Source organism: Myotis davidii, unplaced genomic scaffold (genome assembly GCF_000327345.1).
Source record: "Myotis davidii unplaced genomic scaffold, ASM32734v1 scaffold18, whole genome shotgun sequence".
Classification (NCBI taxonomy): Eukaryota; Metazoa; Chordata; class Mammalia; order Chiroptera; family Vespertilionidae; genus Myotis; species Myotis davidii.
Window position 1 is genome coordinate 12,604,006 of NW_006292696.1, and position 10,631 is coordinate 12,614,636.

Here is a 10,631-nt window from a genome sequence, read left to right on the forward strand (position 1 = left end):
TTAGTTAAGAGGTTTTATTCCCTCCCTAACTTCAGGGGAAAATCCCTACCTGGGGAAACAACCTTTCTCAGAGAGGTGACCTTGGTTAAAACCCAGCGCCAAGACGGTGAGCAAACATATTAAGAACAGTATTCCATATATGCCAGGTCCCTTGAAACAGCAAGGATGAACCGGCTCCCGGCAGATAATAGAGTCTAGAGATTTACTAGATATAGAGATAAACTTTAAAGAAAAAGTACGTATGAGAAAATTGAAAATATGTTCATCTGTGGGGAAATGGAATGAAAAAGACCAATAACCTCCCATAACAAATACTTTAGGCATCATCCTTTTTCAAATCATTCTTTTGTCAAAATATGTGTTTTTATTGATCTCAGAGAGAGGAAGACAGAGGGGGAGAGAGAGATGGAAACATCCATGAGAGAGAATCATTGATCGGCTGCCTCCTGCATGCACCCTACTGGGAATCGAGCCTGTAACCAGGGCATGTGCCCTGACCTGGAATCAAACCTTGACCTCCTGGTTAATGGTTCAACACTCAACCATTGAGCCACATTAGCCAGGCCTCAAATCATTATTTTGGGGAAGCTATTTTCCTTATTCTATCATCTAAGTTATAATAACATGTTATTAAGTCAATTAATTGGTGATAGGATTTTTCTTATATATCTGTCTATCCATGCATCCATCCATGAAGAAGATGGAAGTCATATATTCATTTACCTTATACAAATAAAGTTATACCCTAGTTATAATAGGTAATATTATTTCATTTTAGGACATGTATCTTTATTTTATTCAACATTAGTGTTTCCAACATTAATTAGTTACTTTTTATGTGTCTGAACAACCCATTAACAAAGAACTAATTGAAGAATAAGAAATATGTATCAAGTTATTCCTCTCAACCCTCTTTTCAGTAATTGTTTCTCCTTTTAAGAGAACATTATCTTTCTCACAGATGGTTGAAGTGATGTATTGTGGGAAATTAAACACACTTGTCTTTTTTCCTGAATTTTCTTCTCAGTAACTAAGGCTGCTCACCCCAGAACCATTATTTAAATCTTCCTCAAACACCCTATTAATCAACAGCAGTAGGGATCACAGTTGGAAAACTCTTTTTTATGATCCCCAGACACTATTTTACTTTCCTTTTATTCTTATTTTAAATAATTATAACATTATAGGATAGCAGGCCATAAAGAATATTTATTTTGAAAGCAAAGGTAGGAGTTAGAACAGACTCACGTGTAATCAGCTAAACATTTAATACTGTGAAGAATATGGAGAAATGTCCCTAGAAATGGAGGGCCATCTGGCATTGTCTTAACATTTTCAATGTCAGAGCTTTCAACCTATTTGGTTTCTATAAATTAATACCAAAGAAGGGGAAAGAAAAGATTCCTACACAAAGACGAATGTAAGAATATCAATTCCAGGCTTGTTTATATTGATGGAAAATTAATCCATATGAACATATATGGATTATATATGAACTGATAATCTATATATATAAAAGGCAAGCTCCTGGAATGATAAGAACGACCAGAACAACCAGTTGCTATGACGCACACTGGCTGGCCAACCAGCCTGATAGGAGGCGGGGCCAGCTGGCCAACCTGCCGTGGCGCCTCCCCCCAGCTGCCCAGCCCTCAATTGGCTCCTCCACCCTGATCAGGGGCAGGCCAGTTGGCCAACCTCCCGTGGCCCCTCCCCCTGGCCAGCCCTGCCCCTGATCAGCTCCCCCTCCCACCCTCCACCTGATCTGCGGCAGCTGGCTGGCCAACCTCCTCTGTCCTCTCCCTCTGGCCAGCCTGGCCCCTATCAGTCCCGATTGGGGTGGGCCGGACAGACCCAACCCATACAGGAATTTGTGCACTGCGCCTCTAGTAATAATAATAAATAATAGTAGATCACCTTCGTTGAATTGTTTCTAACTTTCAGCAATAAGCTAAGCATTTTATATTTTTTATATGGCTTAATTTTCTCCATAGCCTAATAATTCAGGTACTCTAATTAACCCCCCTTTTTTGGGCATGAAGAATCTAAGCAGTAGAGATGTTAAATATAAGCTCTAGATGATAGCCAATGAGTAGCAGATTTAAGCACATTATGAATTCATATTCATAATCATTAAGAAAACGATAAGTTTGACCTTTATGTATTGGCTTGAAATGATAGCTAAGTTTTCAAAGCACATAATAGAACAATATGCTTAATATCATCACATTTGTATAATAAATTTATTTGCATATGGGTAATAAATAAAAGGACATCCAGTCAATCTCACATTAATTGTGGAGTGCTTATCTGTTTGTTCATTCTATTATACAGCTCTAGTGATGGCAGCCAGTCCCACTCCCAGCTGGCTCCCATATTTTATAAAGATGAGACTGAGTTTGTCATCCAGAAAGAAGCAGGGTTGGGGGACTGCGTAAGATGCATTATTGGCAATATTGGATTCTTAGTGTAGAAGAGGAAAAATAATTTTCCCTTGACCTTTTAGGTTCTTGGCTAAGACACCCCTGTAATAAAAAGACAGATTATCAGGAAAGAACAAACAGAAGTTTAATAACATGTATACATCCTGTATGCATGGGACTATCCAGGAAAACTGAGTAACTCTCCAAAAATGGTGTAAGCTTTCACCTTGAATATTATCTTCAGCTACAGACAAAAGAAAGATGTTGGGAATTGGTGCAGGGAAGCCAGATATGGGAGGTTACCAAGAAAAGCAGAATAAGCATTGGTATGGCTATTATGTAGACTTAAGTTGTAGCCTTCCACATTACTAAGTTTTTAGAAATTTGGTCCCTTTCCTTTGCTGGACACAGGGAGACATCCTTACAAATTGAGATTTCCCTCATCACTGTCTATGGCTCTTACAAAGGGATACTTTCTGCTCAGTTTTTAGAACTTTCACTACGTCTGCAGCCTCTCAGAAATAACCAGTCAAAAATAATCACCATGCCAACGAGGCTTTTTTTGGACTGGTGAACACTGCTGCCCTTCCCTAGCTACAACCCTGGCTTTCCAAGGACTTCATTCCTAAGCTACTTTGACCGGGACCTCTTTCTTTTCAGATAATAGTGCTTTTGGCCATTGCAAACGTCATTATTTAATCCTGGGACATTCCAGGTTACTCCATGGTGGGGTTTTATTGTGTGTGAGCATGTTTTTTCGTTTCCATGTGTTTAATTTTTATTCTGTGCTACCATTTTTATCGCAATTGGTCTAATAAAGACACTCAAAATACAAATCATGTCTGCATTTCGTTTCTGCCTCACTTGTCGTAGTTAGCTGCCAAAAATAGAAAAATGGATCCAGAAAGGGACATAGTGATGCTTAGGGATGGTTATTGGTCCCATTATTAATTTGTTGACTAGTGACTGCCAACACTTGACAAGACCAGTGATTTCACCATTATTTCAATCACAGTCCCTATTGGCCAAGAATATTTTGTTAGATTTTATTTATAAGTGATTTGTAATGAAAAAATAAGAGGCCTTTAAAACTGTTTTATTATAAAATTATCTCATTACTGAATACACTTCCTCAAACTACATATATACACGAGCAGACATACATGCGTATATACTACATATGCCTACATGTATGTTCATACATATTCCCATTTGCCTTCTATACCCCAAGTCATTTTTCTCCTAAAATAAACGCTGGTTTGATGTCATACCAGTGAGATTGTTGGTCTGCCAGCATGACCTGGGTACCATTAGCTCTTATTTAAATATATCAGAGCTTCAATTTCTAGTAAGTAACTCAAGTAGCCCTTCCTAATCAGATCCCAGAATAGTTTTGGGAGCTCACAACTCCATTCCTTCCACTTCATAAGATAACTATTCTGGGGAAGTATCTAAATTGTGAAGTATTGACTTGTTTACTGAAACAAAGCTGAAAGAAGCAGCAATGGTTAGAAAAGAATACTGCTCTACACATTCTAAAATCAATACCCAACGCAGCCTCCGTGGACAAACGGGAGATAGCTGTGCTCTGGTCTCCTGGGACATTTTTCTCTACCACTTTGGTTATAAATTGCCTTTTTATAAAGAAAAAAACACCCAGAAATGTCTAGGAGAGAAAGAAAGATGCATCACACTTCCCAGTAAATTATTAACAAGAAACATAAATCAACATGTTTTTCAAGCCCTACTATAACATTTATAAATTGCTCTCAGTCCTGAAGAAGTATAAGACAATAACCCAGTTCTTGCATTTGGGAAATTATATTTAAATATACTTCTCAAGATTTCAAGACAGATTTGTTTTTGCCTTTCAGGTGGTTCATAATAATCATTGCCAACAACCCACTTGCTTTGGTTATTTTTTTTATTTTTGAACAATTTATCATATTATGTACTTAGCCTCTAATTACCCATGTTATTATTTGCTTTAACAATTCTTATTAAAATGCTCTCTCTTAAAATTTTGTTAAAAAAAAGTTCCTCTTGATTTCACTAATTTGGTAATGAGTGAAGTTGGCTTCTCATTTGGTTCTTGGATTCACTGTGTGTTCACTGATTTTTAGAAGTATTTCTATAGACCCTATCTTTGTTACATATTGTGCCGTGCACTGCTGAGTGAACAATTGGGGAGTGAAGGTGGGAGGGAGCTTTTCACATCAGGTTGCTGCAGAAAATTATTACCTAAATTAACAATTCCAATAGGAAGCGAGAAAGGCTGTAGCACTGTGACTGTAATGCTTTGAGAGAACAATAGGAAATCAATTATAACTTTGTGGGCAGCTTGGGAAAACTGATGGACAAGGTCACATCTGGTGTGGATCTTTATAGATGAGCAGGAGCTTTCTAAGCAGAGAAGTTGGGCCACACTCACTCTCACCGCAGGGCCTTTGCACATGCTTTTCTCATCTGCCTGGAAGGCTATTTCTTTCCATTCTATTCTCCTCCTTCTTTACTTTAAAAGGTGTGATTCATTCTTTATGTATTAGCACTACCATTACTTTCTCAGGGATGTGTCTCTATCTCTGAAAATAGATTTCGTTTTCCATTTAAATAAAAAAAAATATGGAGATACACTCCTTTCCTTTGTACCTTCTTCTGAGATTGTGGTTAAATGGACATAAGTATGATTATTTAATTAATATTTGCTTGACCTGCACCACAACCTCTGTAAGAGTGGAAGGTCACTTTATATCTCTAGTAACTGGCAGAGACCCGGCAGTATAGTAAATGTTCAATAAATAAGTCAAATTGGAGATCATTAAATTTGCTAAGCTTCAGTCTCCTAATTCATCAAATGGATTCAGATCTACCCTATCTCTGATAAATTATGAATGTGAGGTGCTTAACAATATGATTACATTTTATAAACATAATGCACTGTCGCCTTTACTGTCTAATATTAATTCGACATTCAGTCCAATTTTGCAATTCATTAGTGTGAAGACTATTTATTTTATATTCAGATCTCTTTAGGATTTGGTAAATTAAGATCATTTGCCCTCTTAGTTGTGGCTTATACCCTTAGGATTTCTTTATCTTTTTAATAATCCTACTTCTTTATTATCATCAGAGTGCACAGAGATAAATTATAGCTCGGGGAAATTGTGCTAGGATTTCATATAACTATAAAAGTCCATTGTATTGCTGATACTATTTCTCAGGTTTTTTTTTTTTCTCTCAATTATCAAAAAATATCATCTAAGAGTGGCTCAGTTGGTTGAGCATAGTCCTGTGTACAAAAAAAACGTTACTGGGAATAGGCACATACCTATGTTTCGGGTTTGATCCCCAGTCTAGGCACATGGAAGGCAATAGATTGATTTTTTTCTCTCACCCCTCTCTCTCTCTTTCTCCCTCTCTCTCTTTTTCTCCCTCCCTCCCTCTCTCCCTTTTTCACTAAGCATGTCCTCAGGTGAGAATAAAATACACATACATATATATGTCATCTAATTTGCTCTCACACCATTATTGAAAATAATTTAACAGTATTTTTTATTTCTGGTCATCTTCAAATTTGTTTTAATGTCCCTACATTTACTCAGTAAATAATTATTGAGTGTCTACCACATGCAAAACAGTGTTCAAAGGATGTGGTAGATTATATTGCACTTCAAATATCATTTGTTAAAACATCTTATGTTTAAAGTAGAAATATCTGTGCTTTTTATATACACAGGTAAAGGATCCTGTCCTTCATCCTATATAATAAAAGGCTAATATGCAGATCGACCGAACAGCAAAATGAACAGTTGCTATGACACACACTGACCACCAGGGGGCAGATGCTCAATGCAGGAGCTGCCCCCTGGTGGTCAGTGCACTCCCACAGGGGGAGCGCTTATCAGCCCGAAGCTGGGCTCATGGCTGGCGAGTGCAGCAGCAGTGGTGGGAGCCTCTCCTGCCTCTGTGGCAGCGCTAAGTATGTCTGAAGGGTCCTGGACTGTGAGAGGGCACAGGCCGGGTTGAGGGACACCCTTCCCCCCACCAAGTACAGGAATTTCATGCACCAGGCCTCTAATGAATATATAATTAACCTGTATGTTAGCATCACTAGCACTTTATCTCCCTTCCAATAGCACCACCAATTCAGAATCCAGATATAGTTGCATGCTTTTTATCTCCTTTAAATCTTTTCCCCTCTACCTCGCAATGAGCTTTGTGTCCAGGCATGTCTAACTACCCTCATTTACATATCAGAACTAGAATGTTCTGCCTTCACACATTTAGAAATTTTCCACTAGTCTAACAGTTTTTAATTTGATCTGTTTTGCAGGTCATGAATTCGATTTCTAAATGCTTTTTCGTTTTCTCAAATAGAATAATGTTCCATCCATCAATTGCTATTTCCTTATCTTCAGGGTTTTTTGTTGTTTTGTTTTGTTTCATTTCCCCTGAACCAAGGTCAATGTTTGTAAAATCGGCTTTTTAATAATCAAATCTGACATGATTTGATAATACCAATGGTACTTAAATAGCATATAAATTCATCTCCATGGGAATCCACCCTAGTGAACTGGGAGGTATTAGAGAGTACATTTGCAATAATAAATAAGTCATGTGGTGTTATTTTCAATAACTTTTAAAAGAAATTATTCAAACACTACAACAGATTAAATATATTCTCTCTGGCGCTCGCCAGAGAGAGAGGGTCTGATCACCTTTTAGAATGGTGTGTGTGAATTTTATTAATTATGTGTCTTCTTAGACTAAAACGTGCTGAATACTGCTTCCCTTGGAAGAATTTCTGCTTTGTTTCTCAGAAACCTGAATTTTAAAGAGTAATAAAGAGTAGCTTAAAAGCATGTAGATTAAACTAGCATACATTTTATCAGAAGACCTCACCTCACTTTATTTAAAAAATCTGTTTGAATTGATGAAAATAGGCATAATGAGTAAACATTCTCACATAGTGAGAAAAGCCTGACCCTCCTCCCCAGGGCATCCAGGGGGGTCAGCAGGGATTAAGGCCCATTTTCTGCATGGCGTTTATGTGCTGTGAAAATAAAAAAATGCAAATGGCAAGGAGATACCTTTGACTGTGTATGGGTTCCATCACACATAATAAATTCAAGGATACCAAAGAACACTTAGGATGCTAATAATAAAGGAATATGTCTTCCTGTTTTATATTTAAATGAGAGAGTCTAAGACTGGCTAGCTACAGCCGTGGGCAAACTACGGCCCGCGGGCCGCATCCGGCCCATTTGAAATGAATAAAACTATTGAAAAAAAAGACCGTACCTTTTATGTAATGATGTTTACTTTGAATTTATATTAGTTCACACAAACACTCCATCCATGCTTTTGTTCCGGCCCTCCGGTCCAGTTTAAGAACCCATTGTGGCCCTCGAGTCAAAAAGTTTGCCCACCCCTGGTAGCAGAACCTATAACCAAACCTGGTAGATATTAAAATAGTACTTAATGTGCGTTGTCTTCTGCCTTCTTTTAGAAAAATCCCTATTTGACATCCAAAGGGCCGTGTAATCAGAGGACAATATAATTGCCCTTTGAAGGCTTACAATGTGCTTAGAATTAAAGCTACAACCCCATACTCAGTGAGGAGCCTGCAGGCTCCCATTCTCAGATGCCAAGTTTGGCTGGAGGGCTGGTCCTTGGGCGTCAAACCAGAACTGTGGCTGTGACTCAGGACCTACTGTCCAGTCCCCGGATGTGGAGCTCCTAGCATTTCTTTGCCTCTACACACGCAAATACGACCTTAGCATAGCTTTCTGTGGCCACTGCGGAGAATGCATGTCCCGGCTGCAGGTAAGGGAGAAACAGTTAAATCACACATCCTACCCTGAGCAGGACTCTCTCCTCCTTGGTGCCCTGCTTTGGCAGCGAGGAAAGGAAGATTTAAACTAAAGCTGAAAACAAGTGAGAGGCGATCGACAATCCAGTGGGGTGTGGTTGAGAGAAAGCATTCATTCAGATACGAAAGACCTGACTTTCTCTTCTGGTGGTCATGCTTCCTGACTCTTTGACCGTAAGCAAAATACTACATATATTTCAGAATTCTCATTCCACATCTGAAGCGAAGGGTCCTGAGTTTTTTCCTGTTGCCCACAAATGGATTTCTGTATGAATCTAATGAAAACCTTCCACTGGAAGCTTCTTATTTAGAATGCAAGTGTTCATCGAAATGAAACCAATGTAGCAAACCAGTGTTGAACCGGTGCCATGAGGAATGGGATGGCATCCCTGCTGTGGCCCCGGGGGTAAGGCAGGCATGGACTCGAATCCCACCTCTGACTCCTTTTCTAATTGTAACTTTGAGAAGGCCTCCAATGCAGCGGTTCTCAACCTGTGGGTTGCGACCCCTTTGGGGGTCGAACGACCCTTTCATAAGGGACGCCTAAGACCATCGGAAAACACATATATAATTACATATTGTTTTTGTGATTAATCACTCTGCTTTAATTATGTTCAATTTGTAACAATGAAATTGGGGGTCACCAAAACATGAGGGACTGTATTAAAGGGTCGCGGCATTAGGAAGGTTGAGAACCACTGCTCCAATGGCTGATCTATAAATTGGGGCCTAAATAATGTCTGTTTCTGAAGAATGTTGGGCAGGTTAAAAGACAGAAGGGGCCCAGCAAGTGTGGCTCAGTGGTTGAGCATTGACCCATGAACCAAGAGTTCATGGTTCAGTTCCTGGTCAGGGCACATGCCCAGGTTGTGGGTTTGATGCCCAGTAGGGGGCAGAGAGGAGGCAGCAGATCCATCCCTCTCCCTTTGTCACTCTCTAAATAAATAAATAAATAAATACATAAATAGTAAAAACATATTTAAAAAACACACAGAGTGATGAAAGCCATTTAGCACATACTAGGGCACATGGAAAGTACACATGAAAGAATTGCTACTGTTGTTGCTGTTGTTATTAAAGTTATGAAAGGATCTTACCTTTCTCACACCTATGTTCACTCCCAGACACATTTCTCTCATTTGCTGTACGCCTGGTCAGGAACATTGCAATTTTACCACCAGCAGAAGCAAGTATGAGAGGTGGAGTTCTGGGCCTCAAGCAAGGCAGGGACTTGATAGGATGTAGATGCTCAACCATTCAATTAGGAAAGAGAATGAGAGTAAGAAAGCATTACTATTAACAGCCTGTAGGGCAAATCCCAGCCACCAATGGCCACCTGTACTGTCAATAAAGTTTTATTGAAGCACAGCCATTTATTCAATAGCACAGTTCAGTAGTTGGGACAGAGACACTGTGGCCCACAAACCTGAAAGTGCTTGTAACCAAGACCTTCACAGGTCGTTTGCCCACCCCTGTAGAGCTCTGGGAACTATTTGGGGGGCCTCGGCAAAAACAGTCAAGGAACAGGCACTTGATAAAGTAGCAAACGCTGAAGTAACCTGTCCGAAAACGGAAATCCATTCAAGCGACATTACGATTTTGCAATTACTTTTTAAGCAGAAAGTCTCAAAAAAAGAAATCCTACTCTCACCTGACTGGCACTCGTTCAAGCTTAGCACAGTGTACACAGATGGTAAAAGGGGCTGAGAATAGCGAAGGGAAAGGAGACACAGAAATAAGCAAGACCGCTGTGGGCTGGAGGTTGTCTGCCAGCCACACACAGCCCTGGGCCTCTCTGAAAAGGAGTTCGAAGCTCAATGTGTTAAAGTCTAATGAAAGTTGTGTGCGCTCTAAAGGAGAATTCTGTCTCCTCAGAGCTAAAGGAAGTCTTCTAATACTTGATTATACCTCATCCTTTAGGTGCATATTCAATATTTCATACATGAGCTTTTATATTTCTTTCATTTTTTTCCTGTCACATCACATAGTTGACCAGCTAAGTATTCTCTACTCTTGGCATCAACTAATGATGGCCAGCTTTCTCTTCGTTGAGGCAAATTTATGAGACCTATCATTTTGCCACTTTTAAGGGCTTAATACAATAAGGCATTGAAAGGATGACACAGATATGTTTGCACAAACACAAATGGTGATGATGTTGAAAATGAAACAAAGGCTTGCATATAGAGGCCTCTATGAGATTGCTCAAAACGTTAATTGTCAATTGATGTGTAAAAGAACAAACTCATTATCCATGAGTATTGAGGAGCGTTAATGACGTGTAATTAATGAACGTGTTTTTCAGGAATAAAATACATTTTTAAACGTTGAAGGGC